The 22,365-nt window shown below is 40.1% G+C and overlaps 1 protein-coding gene across 3 annotated transcripts in view; it reads right to left on the minus strand.

Annotated features, from left to right (window-relative positions):
• The window catches only part of POU6F2 (POU class 6 homeobox 2), a 618,450-nt gene that overhangs the window by 40,895 nt on the left and 555,190 nt on the right, over positions 1–22,365 (minus strand). The window lies entirely within an intron of this gene.

Genomic DNA, 22,365 nt, shown 5'->3' on the forward strand with positions numbered 1-22,365 from the left:
ACCTGAATCAGGAACCAATGTTCTCCAACATTTCAGATTCTTTGAAGCAACAGGAATTGGTAAAGAAAATATTTGCAGCAAATTCTGCATGCATTTAGTTCCATGCAGGGCTGTCTTTATATTTAGCAGGCTCTAAATCTCAATTAAAACCAGTATAAAAAAAAACCAACCCAGTATAAACAACAAAACAAGCCTCCAAGGGTGTGTGTGTGTGTGTGTGTTGGGGGTAGGAGGGTGGTGGTGATGGTGATGAATGAAGCCCCTTCAAATGCTTCAAAAGATAAAGCTGTTTCTCACCATCCAGTTTCACGAATCTACGATGATTAAAAGGCATTTTTAAGGAGAATATCCATTGTTGTGGCAAAAAAAAGTTGTCTTCATCACTCTAACATATATTACTTTTTAAATTTTCTGCTGGTAATTTTTTTTAATGTTCTTTAGGTGAGACCATAGAATTTTTCATTTGTCACAAGAAAGACCCTAATTCATTAGAATTATGCTGATGAGTTTCCCCCATAAAATTGCATCCCCACTTTCACAGGTGAGCAGTCTGTACCCCTTTCTATCATGATCGGGCAGTATTGATGGATATAAATGGGTGGATGCTTCTTCCAATTGTGTTTTTTCATAGCTCTCTGGTTCCACTTTTAAATGGCCCTTAAAACACACTATACTCTGGTACTTCAAATTTAATCCTTGGGAAATGTCTTTTATCATTGCTAATAAGCCACTGGCCTCTTCTAAGCTCAACAATGTATAACTTATACCGAAGGCATACATTTTGAAATTTTTAAATTCAAAATTTTTTTGTGAAACACGGCTTCCTTAAGGGACATGTTTCAGTTTTGCTAGATCCAATCATGCTCAAACTACTTCTATAGTTCTTAAATAATGGAGAAGCTAGAATAGTGATACCTATATTAAAGCACAATTGAGGCCTATGCTTAAATCACAAAATCAATAAAGATTTATCTCTGTGTGCGAAAAAAAGCACAATTGAGATCTTTAAGATAATTGAGACCACTAATTCAATTCATACCTCAAAGGGTTAAAATTAATATGGTTAACTTCTCTGAAAAAATCAAGGCATTTCTAGCCATGGATGTGGGACCATATTTGGATTCTGGGAAGGATGAGTTTTAAGTACTTTTGGATCCATCCAGGCTCAGAATTACAGGAACAAGTCTAGTAATGCAAACAATGCTCCTTATCCACACTTTCTTATCTCCACATGAGCTGAGACAGAAACTCTGCTTTCACAGATTTCTAAATGTATATAATTTTGCTATTTCAAGGAATGAAAATTGAGTTTGAGGATCTGGGTTGCATGCTCTGTACTTTCTCTGCTGTGTCCAATTAAATAATGTTCTTACCATCTTTCAAACAAAATAATGACTGCAGAAGTATTCCTTTTAAAGGTGCTACCCTCTCTCTCAAACAAACTAATAAGACCCCAATGAGTTCTTTTTTAACCCCATACGGAGAAGTCTTTCTTCTGCTTACATTTTTAGCTTGCAATCAAATCCTTAAACTCAATGGGAATTTCAAACAGATGTTTATCTTTTTAGTTGTAGATGTCGCTCATCTTGTCCTCCAGGTTGTCTGTGATAGCTTGTTTGCATCACGGGCAAGTTTACTGAAAGTGAATCATACCTCTGTGGCCCTTTCTTCTGATTAAATGAAATACAAGTGGTCTCCATTACAACATATTCAGTTTACAATGCCTAATACTTCTGACTCTTTACTTTCTTTCACATTTTATTATAAGTAATATGTACTACAGTATGTAATTTGCTGATGTTATCATTTTCAGACATTCACTCGCAGTTGTTCAAAGATTGGATTTATAAAGATAAAAGGCAATAATAATAAAACTAAAAAGTATAGAGGTACCCAACTTAGCTCAGAACTGACTTAGTATGGAGACGTCAGAACAGAACCTCAATGTAGGGCTTCACAGGGGCCTACTTGTACAACATTTTGTTCTGGGGAAGGGTGGATGCTATCCAGTTCCATGACTGTATACTCATGCTTTATGAAAGCAAGCAGACAGCATATCATAGTTTTCTGCTGATAATATGAAGAAAGCAAAGGTCATCCAGTTTTCCCAGCGACCGGTGATGTGGACAGGAGGCTCCGAATTAAGAAACAGGTCTTCTTTGTGTGCTGGAGGAGCTGAGATGTCAAGACAAATATAGCTGAGGGACCAAGGTGGATGGCAGGACTTATGTGGCACTAACTATGTGCCAGGTCCTGTAAGAAGCATTCAACCTGCCTCATTACTTCTCATCCTTCTTACAAACCTTGAAATGTTAGTGGTTTAAAAAAATTGAAGAAAGCTAAACCAGTAGACAATGGTCATTTTTGACAAGTTGATGTAGTTAGCTTATTGTGCCAACCTGGCTGATAAACACATGTGAGAATAATTGAAGGTGGAGAGATAAATGGCGCAGGGAGCTTCGCCTTTCTTGTCTCTTGCTCTTTGATCATCAGACCAGTGTGCATCTGCCTTTCTTGTTCTGTGCCTCATTTTCAAACTACACTACCTGTGGGACACCTAACCCGTGGACTGTGTCGCTGTAATTTGAGGTTCCTTCAAGACCTGCTTCACCACACCATTGGAATTTACATCTCTTGAACTGGGGCCTGTCGGACCCTGTCATCTGGCTGACTGTTGGTGACCTGCCTTACTGTTTGCTGCCTGTGCCAGGATAGCCTGAATTGCTCTACAGAGGATTACCTGGCGGCCCTCAAGACTTGAAGGACTGCCAGTGTCACACAACTGTCTCATGGGAGTGAGTTGCACTGAGCTATCTGTACTGCTTTATAGTTTATTTAACTGTTTATTTCTTATATTATCTATCTATCCATCTGTATAACTATATATAAAATTATCATCTTTCTGGTTTTGCTTCTCTAGAGAACCCTAACACAACAAGGAAAATGTTGAAATATGGAATTTAAAACCTATAAACTTAAATATATTAAATAGACCCCATTTTAGGGTCTAGGTGGATTTATCTATCTAGAGATGCATATGGATACCCATCTATCATTTACTTACCTACCTGCCTGTCGAATGAAACCCATTGCTGTGGAGTTGATTTCAACTCACAGTGATCCTGGAGGCTAGAGGAGAACATCCCCATTGGGTTTGCACAGCTGTAATCTTTGCAGAAGCTGACTGTCACGTCTTTCTACCAAGGAATGCCTGATGGGTTCAAGCTGCTTGCTTTCAGTTAGCAGCTGAGAGCTTAACCAGGGCTCTACATATGCAAGGAGGCTTCAAATTTCCATGGAAAAATTCCTTTTAAATTTCATGATAGTTCTCTTACAGAATATAATATAGTTACCTCTGTATCTATCTATCATCTATCTATTTATATGATTCAAAAGTTTCTGTGAAAATTCCATGATCTTTTCATTCTAGTTTGCCACAAATACTGAACAAGCAAGTGAATGAATATGGCGAGTGCTATATTCATGGAATGAGTACTACATGGAAAACACCATATTAGACCTCAATACACATAATCCTGAAAGCAGCTTCACCCAGTGGAAAGCTGGGCTTTGAAGCAGCCAGATCTGGGCTTGGATCCAGACTCTATCACTTGTTAAAGGTATGTTCCTGGAAAGTTGACTAACTTTCTGAGCTTCTGTTTCCTCAGCTGAAAATTAGAAATAATAGGGCCTACCACACAAGATCATTGAGAGAATGAAATGCAATGATGTATCCGTGAAAAAGGCCTATCAAATTATGCATGAGTTTTACTCAATTTATTCATTAATTCAATAGATCTTATTAATTACTCATTAAGTACTGGCACGGTTCTAGTTACTAGGATACATCAGCGAACAAAATAAAACGTTTCACAGTATTACTAGAGCACAGTGGTTAAGAGCCCTCTGTTACCAGAGAAGACAGGGTTCGAACCCGTTCTTTCCAGCTGGATGAATGTTGTGTTTTTTTCTTTTCTTTCTCCCCCCACCTTTTTTTTTTTTTAACAGATTGGGACATTTCTTCACCTGTAAAATGAGGCTGCACATGTGGATGATCACAGTGGTAAGCGGGGAGTGAAAGCACATGTGTCAAGTGCTCAGAAGAGTGCATGATACATAGAAAGTGATCAATAAACACAGCAACTTAACTAATTTTATCACTGCTGTTGACACCAGTCCTGTTAAGAACCCAGAGAGGAATGCACGGCTGTCGTTTCACAGATGAGAAGCTGTCGCTGAGGAGGGCTCAATGCCTTGCCTTGGACCACAGAGCTGCCGGGGATGGAGTCAGGATTCAGACCTGTCTACCTAATTTTCGAGCCTGTGTTTTTTATCTTGGGTTCCTGGGTGGCACAAGCAGTTATTTCAGAGAACCAACCTGTAATTTGATAAGAACTGTGCACAAATTCATCATTCCATTTCATTCTTTCAGTCTACTATTTCCAGTCCTATCATTCAAAATACCCAAATACACACTGCCATTGAGCAAGTCAAGGCCAACTCATAGTGACCCTATAGTACAGGGTAGACGGCTTCAGTGATTTTATGAGACTGTAACTCTTTACAGGAGGTGAAAGCACCCTCTTTCTCTCTCAGAGCAGCTAGTGGTTTCAAACTGCTAACCTTTTGGGTAGCAGCCCAATGCGTAACCACTATACAACTAGAGCTCTTTCAGGAGGTTACTGGTACAAAGCCACCTAGTGGTGCACACTGCCGAAGAAAGGACGGGTAAATCTGCTTTTACACAGATCATTGCCTCCAAAACCAAACCAAACAAACAAACAAAAAATCCTCCAAACAAGACACACCTATAGAGGTGGCCTCTTCTAACACCTGAGGGCACCATGAGCTGGAATTGGATGGATGGCAATGATCTGTTTTATTTTTTTCATTTCTTTATTCTTGGCTGTCTTCTATGTGAGCATGTGAATGCCTGCTATATGCACTATCCATCTCTGTTACTCAGATTTGCAAGATGGAAATGCTTAGTTGAATGAATAAATAACCATTTGGAGGAATGTCCTATGTCTAATGCATGACCAAAGATTGTAGCCTTCAGAATAGATTACAATTCACTATAAAGAATACCCAAATCCTCACAACTGGACCAATAAGCAAAATCACGATAAATGTGGGGGAAAGATTGAAATTGTCAAAGATTTCATCTTGCTTGCCTCAATAATCAATGCTCATGGAAGCAGCAGTCAAGCGATCAGTTGAAACATTTCATTGGGTAACTCTGCTGCACAGACCTCTTTAAAGTGTTGAAGAGCCAGGCTGTTACTTTGAGGACAAAGGTGTGCCTGATTCAAGCCATGGTATTTTCAATTGCATCATATGCATGTGAAAGTTGGACATTGAATAAGGAAGACTAAAGAAGAATCAATATATATGAATTATGGTACTGGTGATGAATATTGAAAGAACCATGATATGCCCAAAGAGCAAACAGATGTGTCTTGGAATAAATATAGCCATCCAGGATGTTCCTTAGAGGCAAGTTTGGTGAGACTTAGTCTCATGTACTGTGGGCATTTTATCAGGAAAGACCAGTCCTAGAAAAAGATATCATTCTTGATAAAGTGGTGGGTGAAATAGAGGAAAGCCCTCAAGGCAGTGGGCTCAAACATAAGAACAATTGTGAGCGTGCTTCATTCTGTTGTACATATGGTCTATATGAGGCAGTACTGAATCAGAGGCAAACAACAACAACAACAACAACAACAACAACAACAACCTGCCTCTATGGGGTTCTGAGACTGTAACTCTTCATAGGAGTAGAAAATCTAATTTTTATTACTCAGAGTAGCTGGTGGTTTTGAACTGCTGACCTTACATTTAGCAGCCCAATGTGCAACCCACTATACCTCCATAACAGCTTAGGGTAAGATGCAATACCTTTAACCTGGTCACTGCCCAGATCTGATATAAGAGGAGGTTACTTGGGGCGTGGCCTGCATTACCTTTTATTTGGGAGATAAGAGGAGAGAGAGAGAAAAAAACAATAAATAGAGAAAGGATCCTCAGTACAACTAAGAAAGAGAAACCAGGGAACCTAGCTGTGAACCCTCTATAGTCAAGGGAAGATTGATCCCAAGACACATGGAGATCTCGAAAGGACACAAAGTCTACAGATGTTGAAAGATGACAAGGGTCATCCCCAAGAGCCAAGAGAGAGAAAAATCTTCCCTAGAGCTGGCACCCTAATTTCTTTTAAATTAAAGCCATTAACTTGTGGTATTTCTGTTACTGCAGCACTAGATAACGAAGACACTACCTTTCGCTGAACTTATTCTTTCTTACTGGCATAGAGTTGGTGACATGGTCTCCAAAAGTAAGCACTATGCTCCAAACTGTGCGCCAAGAAGAAAGATGAGTGCAATACAGGGCACATACAATAGCAAGTGGTACAATGAATATTTATTTTGATGTCTAATACATCACATATAAATTCAATGTCTATTCTTTTGCTGATGATGTTTTGCTTAATCACAATGACAGTTTTCAGAAAGGACTGATGTTGCAGTGAGGATGTTGTATCAAAATCTAGCACCTCCTCTCTTACTTTGTCACCCGACTCAGACCAAGTTTAGTTTTATTTTTTTCAGTTAGAAAAAAGATGACATGGATAACTTTTTACCTCATTCCTGACCTTTTACTAAATACTAACAAAAGGACCATTCTCAGTATCCCAGTGTTACTGAATTTGGCTAACGCTATTTATCAAAACATTTTCTCAACTATAAGACTTCCATGTGTTTTCCTTTTTAAACATTTGTGAATTTAGGCTACCTCTAACAATTGCTATGTTTGTTTAATGTGGTTGTATTCTTCCCCCATTCCTCAAAAGCTAACATTAAATTGGCGCTATAACTTATCAGTGGTATCTTAGTCTCAAAATATAATGTTAAGCACTTACTCATTTTCCTCTAAAAGACCAGCTCCCCAGAAGAAGGGAAGAGCTAGAAATGTATCTAGCCTTGCAACATTGCCACTTTGCGAACTCAATCCATCCTAAAACCATTCTGCTGGGTTGGGCTACTACGAAGCTCAACAGAAAATTCACTGGGACCGGGTTTCCAATTAGCACGGAAGGGTTCCCTCTGGGGAGCCCCCATAGGAAATGCAACTGTACACGAGATGGCTTCAAACGCTGCTGGGAAAGTGGAATGAAATGATAATGGAAATTTCCCACTAACTTTTGGAAATATATTCCCAAGAAATTCCCAAGAATTCCCTGGGCTTGGTGGGGGCAGGAATTAAATTTCCCCTTTAGGGAGGAAGAAAGAAGGCCCAAGGGGTTTCCAGATGCTGATGGAACACCTAGGGCATGAGCGTGGGCTCTTGAGCCCTAGAACGTCAGGGAGGGGTGGGAGGATAGGTGTGGATTTTGGGCTGAAATCTGAGTTCTGCCACTTACTGGAGAAGCACTGCCGTGTCGGCGCCCACGCCTTTTCACCTGCACAGTTAGGGTAATCCCACCGACGGCAAAGTGCTCCTACAATGAGCCCAGAGGATCCGGGCAAAGTCCCGACTCCAGTGCCAGCCCATAGTGAAGACTCCGTGCATGGAGAGATCATGATTTTTATTACTCTTCTGTTGGGATCACTCATTCTAGAGAAACAGTTAAAATCCAGTATTCCCGAAGGAAATAATAGCATCAGAGAGCTTTGCACATTGAAATGAGCTGTGTAAATCTTAAGTTAATGACATGATTTTGCCATCCCTGGTAACTTTCAAGTTGATCCCAACTCATGGTGACCCGGGGTGTGCCAGCTTAGGAGTGCCTAAACTGTGCTTTGCAGCGTTCCAGTGGCTGATATTTTGCAAATAGGCTGTTGTGCTTCTCCCTCAATGACAATGAGGCTCTGGGTGGACTCCAATCTCCAACTTTTTGTTTAGCAAAAGAACACAGTAACCGTTTGTCCTACCCTCATTGTTCCATAAGGCTGCTCTATTTGGAGTGTAAATGACATTAATGAAACAAATATCCCCAAAGCCAGAGTAACTCTGAGGAGGCTGGCTATATGTAAATGATGACTACTTGTTTCTTACCTGTGTAGAGTGATAGCTGTCAATTGGGTTGCCTACTGGTTAATTTGCCCCCCTCTATCCTCTGGAGAGAAAGAATGTGCTCATATTCTTGATCCAGGAGACTATACAAGAAAACATTTCTCTGTTCACAGGAAAATGCAATACCCATGTATGTAGAATCGATTAAACAAACAAACAAAACTGGAGTAAGAAGACAAAAATGTGATTGTGTGACAGCTCTGTTTTGATGAGAGAAATATTGGTATCTCTGGTTCAGTCCCCAAATTTCGATTTATTTGTGTCATCCTGCTCATCATTTTTATTGTACAGGGCAGATTGTGCTAGGTTTTGCTGTAGGGAAAGAGGAGGGCAGAAAGATAGATTCCAGAGGGAACCTTAGTTTTAATTCTTTAAATTGACCAGCTCTTTGGTCCGATGACCCTAATGTGATTAACCCTTTCATTTAAAAAATGGTAGGGGGGAGAGAAAGCGGGGAAAAGGAGGGAGGGGTGACCTTTGGCAGGGCAGCAAAGGTCTTGCCTGAATGATTCCCTGCAATCACGAGGGACAGTGCTGGTTCTCTGCTGATGGCGCTGACCGACTCTGTGACCTGATTACGTCCCTGAGTGTCAGCAGCTGAGCCACTACAGAAACAAAACATCCCATCGAATCCATCTCCATTGTAATCACTGTGTGGAGGAGAGGCTGTGAGGAGCCAAGAGCCATCAGGCCTCATTAACACCATTTACTATCAAGAGGCCTGGTGCATGTGGCCCCACTCATCAGAATAACGAGGACCTGACCCATCATCTGACACCACCAACTCAGCCACATCCTACTTGGTGGCTCTTACTAGTAATTGCAGAACAAAAGCTTTAAAGATGTGCCACTTTACTGTGCGGTCGGGGGCTGCCACACATTTCTTGGTCTTTGATTTTCATACTTGAGTCTCTGGGACTTCTTCAGAACAGTTTGCAATCTCCATTTCTTTGCACCAATGTGACTCGTAGTGTGTATACTCCATGTGTTATAGAACAGAACCGCTATACAGGGGAGGCAGACAAAGACCGTGATGTTGTCAGACGCCCTAGAGTATTCCTCTTATAGCAAAGACCCAAAGTATGGGAATTTGTTATAGTGACAACTTTAGCACCCTGGATATCAAAGGAAAGGCTAATGAATTGGACTGTGAGCCACGTGGAAGGAGAGATTGTGTAAAAACAGTGGGTACAGAGAATTAGGGATTGCTGGTTCCCTGCCAATTCAACATACATGGCATATTCTTACTGAGATGAAGCAAGTAGTGTTCCCAGCCAAAGCATCCATTAAATGGTGTTGCCAGGCAGGAGTAATTCTGCACCTATGTCCAGAGTCATGCATGTCTGTGCTCTGTCCTGTAAAGATTAAGTAGACTCATTCCCCGTGCCTCCTTCAGAACTGCTGTGGAAGAGCCCTGTGGTATCCTTCTCCCCCATGAAAACCCTCAGGCATGTGATTGTAGTCTGACAGCACCCACCATCATCCCACCCCTTGAACCAGGATCCCATGATCTGGTGGCATCCATCCCTTCATTCAGTCACATACTGGGGACATACTGATCAGTGGCATTGGCTTCCCTGTCTGATCAGTGGCATGGGGGTCCTGGGGATGGCAGTGCTTGCTCCTGTGGTCTGGAAGTTCATAGACTAGGAGCACCTATACTCCACCTAGCCCCTGGCACTAGAAGCTTGCTACATGGAAATTCTCACTCCTATGAGCAGCCACCCACATTGGAGGCTAGATGAGCCATGCCTCCTACTCCTCCTAGCTATTTATGCCAGGGGCCCAAGGCTGATGAATATTCTTCCCCAATGTTGAGCTCTAGCAGACAAGGGGACACCATCCTGGCAGACACCCATGGACTGTTTCATTTCCTCACAGCCCTCCCTTCAACTAGAGACTTATGCCACCCAATAGCCTTTCCTGCCTGGGACTATCAGTAAGAATTTACATATAACCCATCAAGTGATTGATGATCCAGGCACTCTTGTCTCAACCACCTAGAAACTAGCAGTGTGTACAAAGAGCATGTAACACAGTAGCTAGCAAATATGTTCCTGTACTCAGTCAAGGTGGGTAGCCAGATAGAAATATCACCTCACCAGAAATACCAGCTGTATCCTCAGCCACACCGCAAGTCTAGTGAACAGAGACCCACAGTGAACAGAGACCCACAGTTGTACACTCAACTGCTGTCCCCAACCCCCAGAGATTGGTGCTGAGAGTCCCAGTGCAGCCCGATGAGTGATCAGAGTGACACACATAACCCATCTGATTGGATACATAAAAGAAAAATAAATAAACAAAAATTAGGATTCAACAAATAAACACACAACAAACAAACAAACAAACAAATATGGTAACACCTTAATGCCTTGGAGACAATTCAATATCAAATTACATAAGGAAGCGGGATAAGATCGCTCCAACAGATGATCAGAATAAAGAGTGAGAAAAATCTTCCAGGGGAAATGGTAATTCAAAAGACTAACACATGGGATTCTCTAAGAGACTAATAAAAAATTTCAAGGAAAACATAGATAAAATCAAGAAAAGTATGGGAAAAACAAACAAAACCACGGGGAAAGACAAAGCAGTAAAAGAATTCAGGAAAACAATACAAGAACAAAAGCACAAAAATAGACAAGTAATCAGAAGCCAAACAAAAACTGGAACCAGAAAACTAAAAGATTAACAAAATGTTGAAGAAATAGACAACTCAATAGAAGGGCACAGGAGCAGAACTGGATCAATGAAAGACAGAGTTGGTGAAACAGAGGCTAAATCTCGGGACACCAATTTATTTGAAGAAAAATCAGAAGAAGAATAACAGAAAATGAAGAAAACCTAAGAAGATAAAATTGTATAGAGTTGCAATTCCAAATGAGGAGACAAAACAAACAAATAAAACACAGATTTGTCAAAGATTTTCTGGCAGGAATCTTTTCTAATAGCATAAAAGATGAGATGTCCATCCAAAAAGCTCAACAAATCCCATACAAGATAGATGACAAAAGAAAGTCACCAAGACATATCATAATCAAAGTAGATAAAACCAAATTAAAAAAAGAAGAAAATCCTAAGCAGTAAGGAAAACCAAAAAATCAGCTCAAAGGGAAACCATTAAGACTAAGCTCTGATAACTAGGCAGAAACCAGGCAGGCGAGAAGGCAATGAAATGATATTTATAAAACCTTGAAAGAAAATAATCACAAGCCAAGGATTATATACACAATGAAATTGTCTCTGAAATTGATGGTGAAATTAGGATGTTTTAAGATAAATATAAATTAAGAGGATTTGTAAAAAACCCCAACCTAACAAGAAATATTAGAGGGAGTACTTCAGACAGAACAGCACACCATCCTGAAGTTAGAAAACAGGACAGAGTCAGCTAGATATCAACCCATAAAGAATGATCGAAAATAAAACAAAGCTAAAAGGGAACCAGAGATGCTGTCTGTAAATGAAGCCACATCAGAACAAAAAGGGAACTAAATGGTGTAGTTCTAGAACATCTGTATGGAGAGGAAGTCAAGGGGATAACAAGGAATAAATGACTGCTTTAAACTTAGGAAAACACAAGTAAATGTCAAGGAACCACAAAGAAAGTTAACAAACCTACCCATCAAAACAAAAATGGAGAAAAACATAAAGCTCACTAAACAGAAAAATCAATGAAAAAAGAAACCAGAACATTCACAAACAAAAAGAACATTCACAGAAAATTAAGTGGAACAACAAAACTGTCAACACCACAGCGGGTGGGGGAGGGGACAAAACAAAATGACAGCAGCGAATGCATACCTATCAGTAATAACACTGAATATCAATGACTTAAGCACACCAGGCAAGAGACAGATAGGCAGTATGGATTAAAAAAACATGACCCATCAATATGCTGTCTACATGAGACACACCAGAGACTCAAAGTTTTAAATAAACAAAAACTCAAAGGATGGGAAAATATATCAAGCAAACACCTGAAACCAAGCAGAAATGGCAACATTAATCTCTGGTAAAATAGACTTTAAGGCAAGCTCCCTCATGAAAGATAAGAAAAGACAAAATGATTAAAGGGTCAAATTACGAAGAGGATATAACTATATACAAATCCAAAGATAATGTTCAAAAACAAAAGAAACAAACTAATCACATTGAAAAGAGAAATGAACCGTTCCACAATAATACCGCACTTTGGTGAAGGACAGCACAACTAGAAAGAAACTCAACAAAGACACAGAAGATCTAAATGCCACAATCGACTAAATCGACCTCATCGATATGTACAGAACGCGCCACACAACTGTAGCAAAATAAGCATTCGTTTCCAATCCACTCGGAACATTCTCCAGTATAGAAACCATTTTAGTCTACAAAGATTCAATAAAACCCCTAACACTGAAATATGAGCATTTTCTCTGATCGTAATGCTATACAAGTAGAAATCAATAACAGGAAGAGCAAAGAGGCAAAAAATAAAAAATAAAATACATGATGTGGTAGTTACATAATCTGGTATCAATTTGGGACTTGAGAGATTAAGAGTGAAGGGGTGGAGTCTAGTCTGTCAATCGGGTCATAGTCAATGAGGCCTCTGTGTGGGCATGACCTTCTCCTGAGAATTCTGGGAACTCCTGTATTTCCTCCTTGGAGGTGGGAGAGACTCTCTCTGCTCACTCCTGGAGAGATGCTCTACTGACAAGACACATGGCACAACGCTGACAGAACCCATGCCCTGGGAACTGGAAGAGCCATGTGGAACTGCCAGCACTGAAATGCTTCTACCATCACTGGATTCACAAGAATTTGCACCCATTGTCCTGTGATCTTCCTGCATTCGGCACCATAGCATGTATTTTGTGAGTCTGAAGAGGATTTTATAGATTGGTATCGGACATAAAAGCTAATATGGGACCTATGGACTTGATCTGGACTTGAATGGGAGGTTTTCCCAATATTCAACTACTTTTCTATATATAGTTCTTTCTTATACACATATGTGTGTCCATGAATTTGTTTCTCTAGTCTACCCAGACTAACACACATGGATATGGAATAACATCTTGCTTAAAAACCACTGGGAAATTGTGATAGTTACCTAATCTGGTGTCAATTTAAGGATTAAGAGTGTAGAGGTGGAGTCTGGGCTGTCAATCTGGAGATAGCCAATGAGACTTCTGTGTGGGCATGGCCTTCTGTGAATTCTGGCAAATCTGGTACTTCTTCCTTGGAAGTGGAAGATACCTCCTCTCCCTCTCTGCGACTCCCTGGGAGACATTGCAGAAGACAAGCCACATGGACACCACCAGACCACAGAAGCTGGAGAAGCCACAGAGAGACCCCTGCCAGTGCTGAGATGCTTACAGTGCCACTGGACCCAAAGACTTTCTACCCACTAGCTGGTGATCATCCTGTATTTGGCTTCATTGCACGTGTTTCGTGAGTCTGAAGAGGACTTTACAGATTGGTATCAGACACATGGGCTAATATCAGACTTATGGCCTTGGGCTGGACTGGGCTGGGATATTTTCTCAATATTCAATTGCTCTTGTATATAAGACTCTTTCTTATACACATATGTGTGTCCATGGACTTGTTTCTCTAGTCTACCCAGACTTACACAGCAATAGAAGAAATAAAACTCTGAAGTCATATAAGAATGAACACAACATACCTAACCTTTGAGATATATCAAAAGCACATTCACCCTTCCTGCTCTCAAACTGATTAGACAACTACTATAGCTTGGCAAGGATACAAATAATAAAAAAATGTTTGTGGAAGAATTCCATTTTCTGTTCTATATTATTTCACCATGAACCTTTGTAAGCCCTCTTATACATAGATCGATGGAACAGAATTGAGAACCCAGAAGTAAATCTATCTACCTGGTAGATTTTTGAGAAAGGTCTGGAACCCATGACACGGGACAGGGATGGTCTCTGTAACAAATGGTGCTGGCAAAACTGGATATCCATGTGCAGAATCATGAAACAGGATCCAGATCTCAGACCATATACAAAAACTAACTCAAGATGCATAAAAAACCTAATGTAAAAGTAAGAACTATCAACAAAGAAACCAGGGATAGACTAAAGGGCTTGAGACAAGGCACACATATGAGAGGGCCTCAGAAAGTTCATGGAAAAATTGAATGAAAAGATAATGGAGTTTTCCCATGAGCTTCTGGAAACCCTATCCTACACTGTCAAACATAACTAAAAGTGTGCAAAATAATATTATTTACGATACACCCCAGAAAGATATATACTTAAGAATAAATCTAACCAGAGATTTAAAAGATGTATACAAAGAAAACTACAAAAGACTATTGCAAAAAACTCAAAAAAGACCTATGGGGAAAAATATTGAACTCATGGATATGAGGATATAACATTGTGAAAAAGTTGAGCCCCTTTGTACCCAAGATAATCTATAGGTTTAATACAATCTCTATACAAATGCCAATGGAAAATTTTAAATTGTAAATGATATGGAGGTTTACATTTCAGATAAGTATTTTGGAATTAAGAATTTAAACAGCTTATCAAACCTCCTGATAGCTTGCCTGCCTCCTTTCAAAAATGTTTTCCCCCTTTATTTTAAAGATCATTTTATTTGGGGCTCTTATAGCTCTAATAATATCCCATATATAATTGTATCAAGCATATTTGTACATATGGTACCATCATTATTTTCTAAACATTTACTTTTTACTTGAGCCCTTGGTATCAGCTATTCTTTCCACCCCCCACCTTTCCCCCTCCCACCCTCGTGACCCCATGATAACTTATAAATTATTATTATTTTCATATATTACACCAACTGATGTTCCGCTCCCCACCCCAGTTTCTGTTGTTTGCCCCCTGAGGGTGGGGTGTAGTTATCTGTGGATCATTGTGATTGGTTTCCCCTTGGCTCCCCTGTTCTCCCCACCTTCCCTCTACCCTCCTTCTATTGCTACTACCATTTCTGTTCCTGAGGGGCTTATCTGACCTGGATTCCATATGTTGTGAACTCTTATCTGTACCTGTGCACATGTTCCAGTCTAGCCCGCAGTGAAAGGCAAGACTGGAGTCATGATAGTGGGGGGTGAGGAAGCCTCAAGGAACCAGCAGAATATTGTGTATTTCATCTGCATAATACTGCGCCCTGCCTGACATCCTTTCCTTGTGAGCCTTCTGTGAGGGGATGTCCCATTGTAGGTGGGTTTTGGGTCTCTTCTCTGACCCCTCTTGTTCTCAACAATATGTTTTGTTTGTTTGTTTGTTTGTTTGCTTTGGGTCTTCTGATGCCTGTGGCCCAATCCTGTCATCACCTCATGATAGCACAGGCTGGTGTGTGTGCTTCTTCCATGTGGGCTTGTTCCTTCTCTGCTAGATGGCTGCTTGTTTAACTTCCAACCTTTAAGACCCCAGATGCAATTTCTTTTGATAACCGGGAACCATCAGCTTTCTTTACTATATTTTACCACCCGGAATGTGCCCAATATCATGCAACAGAATTTTTAAAGGAGATGCAAACATTAATCATCAACTTTAAATTGAAAGGAATGGGGCCATGGATCAGTAAAGAATTATTGAAGAAGAATGCTGGAGGTCTCACACCACCTCATCTCAGAACCTCCTAGAGAGCCACAGTAGTTAAAACAGCCTAGGACTGGCACAGCGATAGAGTCATAGACTAGTCAAACAGAAGTGAGAACCCAGACATAATTGTATTTACCTATAGAAAGCTGATCTTTGCCAAAGGGCCCAAATCCATTAAATAAGGAAGAGGCAAATGGTGCTGGCAATGCTGAATGTCTATCAGACACCACACACATAAAATCACACCACACACAAAAACTAACTCAAAATGGATTAAATCACCGAATCTAAAACCTAGATCTATAAGGAGCATAGAAGGAAAATTAGGGATGATGCTAACATACTCTGCAAAAAGGGGGCCCTTGTGACATAATGAGCACACATTTGGCTGCTAACTGCAACATAGGCAATTCGAAACCACCAGGCTCTTATGGGGAGGAAGATGGGGCTTTCTATTCCCCTAAAGAGTTACAGTTTCAGAAACCCACTAGGGAAGTTCTACCCTGTCCTATAGAGTTGCTAGGAGACCATATCAACTGGTTGCCAGTGAGTCCGGATTGATGTGGAGTATGTAAAGACAATGTTCAGCATCCTATGTCATGGTACACTTTCTGTACAAACTATCAAATGAGAAACAAAACAAAATTGCAATGATGATGAAAATGTTCCCAAATGGGATAATGGTGATGGACGTGCAACTCAGCAAATATTCTAAAAATCACTGAATTGTAGAGGATCATAGGATGTGAATTATACTTCAATAAAATTGTTATTAGAAAAAATAAGGAGATACAGAAAAAAAGCCCCCATTCATCAAGGTTTTTTTTTTTTTGGCTCTAATCCGTATGAAAGCAGTTTGCCAGGCCTTTCTTCCACATGGCTGGTGGGCTCCACTTCCCCAATCTCTAGATTAGAAGCCAGCACAAAACTGTCTGGGCCATCCATAGACTTTAAATTTAGAAAAACTGGGGTTTAAAAAGTTAAAGAAGTTTCCATGGAGTGTCGTGAGCCTCACCTGTCTAACTTCATTCATATTTATGAATTGGGCCCCCTCTCTGCAGGACCTGGAGTCCCCCTGTCTATGGATCTGGCTGCCTACCATCTCCCCGGCTCCTCTGAAAAGGGAACTCTTGTTTGTGGAGCCTCTGAGGGGCACATTTTATTCGAGGCGTTTAGGGAAACACTGCTTTAATGCAATTGCCTCTTCTGAAATGAGGAAATAAAGCTCTCAACTGGGCTCAAAGGGGGAATTTGATATGTTAGTGGAAAAAGATTGAGGCTGTTTATTGTGGCTGTTGTTTATCTTTATAACTTGGACAAATTCAGGGTCACATTCCTATAATGTTACTAACCTTGTGAACACATGTTTCCCAGTCCCTAAAAAGATCTGCGTTTTTTTTACAAATATTATTCTATTTCAAAAATGCTATTTGATACAAGTTTCATTAAATGTAATTAAATGTTTATACCATAAAAGACTTCATATTATAATCTTTCCAAATGAGAAAATAGAATCTTTTGTCAGACACTTGATTTTTGGCTTAGAAAAAATGGACCAAACCCATGAGTTAAACAGATGACATAAATAGATTGATCTGCTCCTAATAGTTGAAAGAAAATATATAGACACAATTACTGTCTGAATTTTCTATGAAAATCTCTTTATTCTCATGTCTGCTGTACAGACAATGTCAGGGTTAGGAAATCTCCCACTAACAGGCAACTTGTACTTGCACTTTCATGGTAAGTAAATTTGCCCTCATTTTGAAACTATTAAACCAGCTTCTCTCACCACAAAATCTTCATAAAACTCACCTTCCTTTGCTGACTGTGCAACTTCTGAACCACTGAAAAGGCTCCAAGGCTTCTGTGACATTAACCAATTCCAATGCCACTAAGTTGATTCTGACTCATAGTGACTCTAGAATATATAGTTGAGCTGCTCCATAGGGTTTCCAAGATTGTACATCTTTACAGGAGCACACAGCCTCATCTTTCTCCCATGGAACAATGGGTGAGCTTGAACTGCTGACCTTGCTGCTAACAGCCAAGCATTTTAATCACTGCGTTATCTGGGATCCTCTTGCATTATTCCCCTTCCCCCCAACAAAACAAATCAAAATCACTGACATTGAGCCTATGCTAACTCATAGTGACCCAATAAAACAGAGGAGAACTGCCCCTGGGAGGTTCTGTGATCATGAGAGTAGAAAGCACTGTTTTTTTCCTGAGGAGTGGCTGGTAATTTTGAACTGCTGACCTTGAAGCTAGCAACCCAATTTGTAACCACTACTCCACCAGTAGTGGTTCCTCTATTCCAAAGAGTCTGTTGCCACTAAAGCAGTGTTAAATAAGAGCCATGTGTACCTGCTCTGACTTAGTTACGAGTTTGGCTTAATGACACAGCTTAGGTCTATTCTATTATTTCATTCTTTTTAAAAAAATACATTTAAAATGATATCATTAGTATATGACATATGCTTTATGTCACTTTTGGCCTGAATTTTTAGTAAACATTTTATAGTAAAAATACAAAACCTGCATGAAAAGAAATGGCCAACTTAATTATAGTAATGACTCGAGAAGGAAGGAGAAGAGATAGAAGAGAAGGGTATTACTTGTAAATAAATGAAAACTTAAATGTAATAGTCATGTTTAAAAATGAAAGCTGGAAGAAGGTTAATTTCTGTCACATGGATGTTTGGAACATTGGTGAATTTTGTATTATTTATTTTTGTGGTAACTTTTTGATATATTTAATGTTTTTCATTATTTAAAAATGACAGGAGAAAATCAACGATGTACGGAAATGATTAGCTTCATGGACTAATGAACCACTTGAACATCAGTATCCACAACGCCAAGACCACTGGAACTAGGTAATGCCTATTACCACGAGCAAGTGCTCTGAAAGGGATCGCTTTCACACTGGTTCTCAACCTCTGGGTCACGACCCCTTTGGGGGTTGAACAACCCTTCCATGGGTCACCTGATTCCTAACAGTAGCAAAATGACAGTTATGAAGTAGCAACAAAAATAATTTTATGGTGGGGGGGGGTCACCACAACATGATGAACTGTATGAAAGGGTCGTGGCATTAGGAAGTAGAGAACCACTGATCTAGAAGGTCCTGGATAGAGTGTGAGAAAGACGTGGAACGTACCAGGCTCACTAGCTGGATGGAACAGTGGAACCCTGGCATTATGGTCTTTAGATCTCCTTCAGGCCTGGAACTGAGGTTATCCAACTGGCTTCATTTCAGTTAAACAATGGACAGGTCTATAGGGGACAATTCTTGTCAGGGAAGCACACACACCCGAGAATAGTTAACCCTTTGAGAGCAAAAGGAAGCATTTACTCAAAGATGAAGGTCTAAAGGGGTAGGAAAGAGGAGGAATGGAAATAGGAAAGGTGGGGAAGAAGAGGAATAAGGGAGGTTGCCTTGAGGAGATTACAATCAATGCGATGAAAGATAATGTGGAGGAATTGTTGGATGTAAAACTGATAAAGCGCTCTGTAAACCTCCTAAAAGTTTGCCAAAAAATGACACAAAAGATATATGCTAGACTTCCCAAATTCTTGATCAACAAGCTTTAGTTATGTCTTTCTAATGCGTCTGGTTTGCTATAGTCACATTCTCAGTTATACAAGGTTAATCACCTTTGCACAGGGCTCGAAACAGTTTTACAAATGTGGGCAGCTACGACAGTTAGTTCTCCCCATCAGGCCTAATCAAACTCACAGTCAGATTCAATAAACATTTAAGTGAATAATTTCATGATATTTTAGTTGTTTGGTTAAGACTTGAGTTTATTGTAACTTTGTCTAAGCTCATCTTGCCATGACTCACTCTAAAGAATGCTTATCTTTTTATTCAAATGATGTCTTAAGTTCCACTGGCAACCCATAGTTCTGTGTCAGTGGCTCATTTATCATCCTAGAAGGACCAGCTATAATTTGTTAAATTCTTAAGGCATATCAGGCACTGTGCTAAGCACTTTTTTTTTTAGCTCTTATCCTATTTAACTATACAACAAATGAATTTTAGAAGTCTTACCATATTTGTTTACTGATGAAATTTTTTTTGACGGAGTGTTTGACTTTAACCTCCACCACTTAAAAAAAAAATCTCACTGTAGCTGAGGACTAATTTCATCAGGAAACACTCTGAGCTTCAGTTAAAATGTAAAATGCTTTCTTTAGCCTCCGGAGAAACTAAAATTTCATTTGCTTTTACTTTTCTGCAGTAATAGCAATCAAGAGATATTGCCAAGGACACTAGGGATGGTAATTCTGTAACTGAACAAATCAATAGTAAATCTACTTGCCAAATCCTGAACATACTCATGGAATGAATGTGAGAAACACGTACATAACACTTATGCCCAACTGTACTGAAGTATCTAGGCGAAGTATGCAACTTCCTTACAATCATGTAGAGTCCTAGAACCTATAACCTCCACTCTCAAGCTCCTCACTCATCCAGAACCCCGAGGAACTGACGGCACTTAATGGTCTTGACTGATGGCAGAAAATAGCGCTTACTGAGTGATGACTCTGGGCCTCATCCATTTCTGAGGACTTTGCACATTATAATTCATTTAATCCATGAGAATAGGTTTCATGACTGCCCCACTTTTCAGATGATAAAGTTGAGGCACACCTTCTCCGGTAAATAAATTGCCCAAGGTCTCACAGCTGGAAAGTGCCAGTCTCTGTCCAGAGTCCTTTCTCACTGTCTGCGCCTCGTACTCTCTCTCTCTAAACCTAAAAGCAAATGCATATTTCCAACAAATGCTAGGAAAACTGCAAACAATACTGTCCCTGCTCCTACCTCTGCCAGTAATTATCGTCTGAGTAATTATCACCTGTGAACTGAGACAGTATGATAGGCTCCCCAGCCCCATATGGTTTCATTTTAACCTTCACAACTGAGGGACTTAGATTTTATTATCCTTATTTGATAGTTGGTGAAACTGAGGTTCAGAGAGCCCAAGTCATTCGCTTAAGGCCATTGAGCTCGTTACTTACTGGTCGACTTGGTATTTAAACAAGTCTGTAGCGAGTGCTCCTTCTAGTGCCTTTTTCCTACACAGGCAGGTGTTCCTGATCCAGTAAGTGAAGAGAACTAGGACGCTCTCCCCAGCAAGCCCATAACCATTGCCAATCTCACGCTTAATAATTGCCAGTAGGATACTTGCTCCTATCTCACCTCGGTGACTTTGGGTATGATATAATTTTAAAATACTTCCACCTCCCTGGGGTAAAATATGCGCTCTGTGACTTTTGAATGTGGTATCTCTATTAAAATTAATCTTTGATGCACCATTGAACAGAGTCTGTCCTTTGAGTTAAATGCAAATGAATGAGCAGGGTCACAAGGCATAAAATAACTGAGGTTTTTCTTCCATATTTGTTCATAAGCAATGGTTGGGGGGGGGGGGAGAAGAGGAAAAAATTCCTTAAATAGATTCTGATTTCCCATCTCTTTACATTTACTAAGTTTCCGTAAGTTGAAACAAAGTCAGGCTCCAAGACAGGGTAACTAAACTGTAAGCTTCAATGGCAAGAGTTCTTGGCCCGTTAAGCGTTGAAGGCCAAGAGTCTGAAGGACGCTTGATAGAAGACCACTTGTGGACACCTTGACCTGGAGCAGGACCTCTAGCAGTGGACTGTCTGCACTGTCGGCTTCCCACAGTCGCGCTTACCAGCCTTTGCACGTAGGTTCCCATAGAACTTTATGGATGGGCCTTTGTCTTACCCAGATTGATCTTTGACTCACTGTTTTAAGACCAGAAAGATATGAAGTTGGAACCTGATCCCGTGTTGGTCTCAATTCAGTCAGTTTGTGACTCGTGGGCAAACCTTCGTTCATTTCCAGGGAGCCCAAAGAAGCTCAGCAGATGGAGAAGAATCAGGGCCTTTTTGTTGTAAAAAATGGTGTCTTGGGTGCTTCCCAACAGATCCTGTAATTGTGCCAATTTTTGTGTGTGGTACCAAACAGGTCTTTCCAATTTAGATGTAGATTTTAATGTCATTACCCCTGAGCCTGGGTAAGGTGAGCATTCTAAGGGAAAAAAAGTAGATGATATCAAGAACTCAAAAGGGAGACTCTAAATATATTAAGAGTTTCTCTTTGCATCATTTCTGGAGGCGGATGCAAAGAATTAACATTAAACTCTGTCAACTTGAGAGACTGGAGTTTCAAGTCTACTGAGAAGTGCTTCAGAAGAAAGTCCTGGTTATCCAATGATGAAAAATCAGGCATTCACAGCTCTACGGAGCGCAATTCTACTCTTACCCATATAGAATTGGAATCAACTAGTTGGCACCAAAGGGGCTCTTGTGTGGCATAGTGGTTATTAGGCTGCTAAATTCAAAGTCACCAGTTGGAAACTACCATCCACTCCTCAGGAGAAAGATAGAGCTTTCTACTCCTATAAAGAGTTACAGTCTCAGAAAATCACAAGAGGGTTTTACGCTGTCTGATAGGGTCACTATGAGTCGGAATTGAGTGTGTGGCAGTGAGCTATTTGTTTGTTTGAGTTGGCCACTGGTGTTCTCTTTTCTGGGAAAGCCCTGTGGTGGTTTTTAAGACATTGAAAATGGGTTGAGTGTAATAATAGTAGTTTATACAATATTTTGAACAAGGCTAATTGTATTAACCAACTTATCCAATTAATGCAAGCCAAGAGCAGAT

Source organism: Tenrec ecaudatus, chromosome 9 (genome assembly GCF_050624435.1).
Source record: "Tenrec ecaudatus isolate mTenEca1 chromosome 9, mTenEca1.hap1, whole genome shotgun sequence".
Classification (NCBI taxonomy): Eukaryota; Metazoa; Chordata; class Mammalia; order Afrosoricida; family Tenrecidae; genus Tenrec; species Tenrec ecaudatus.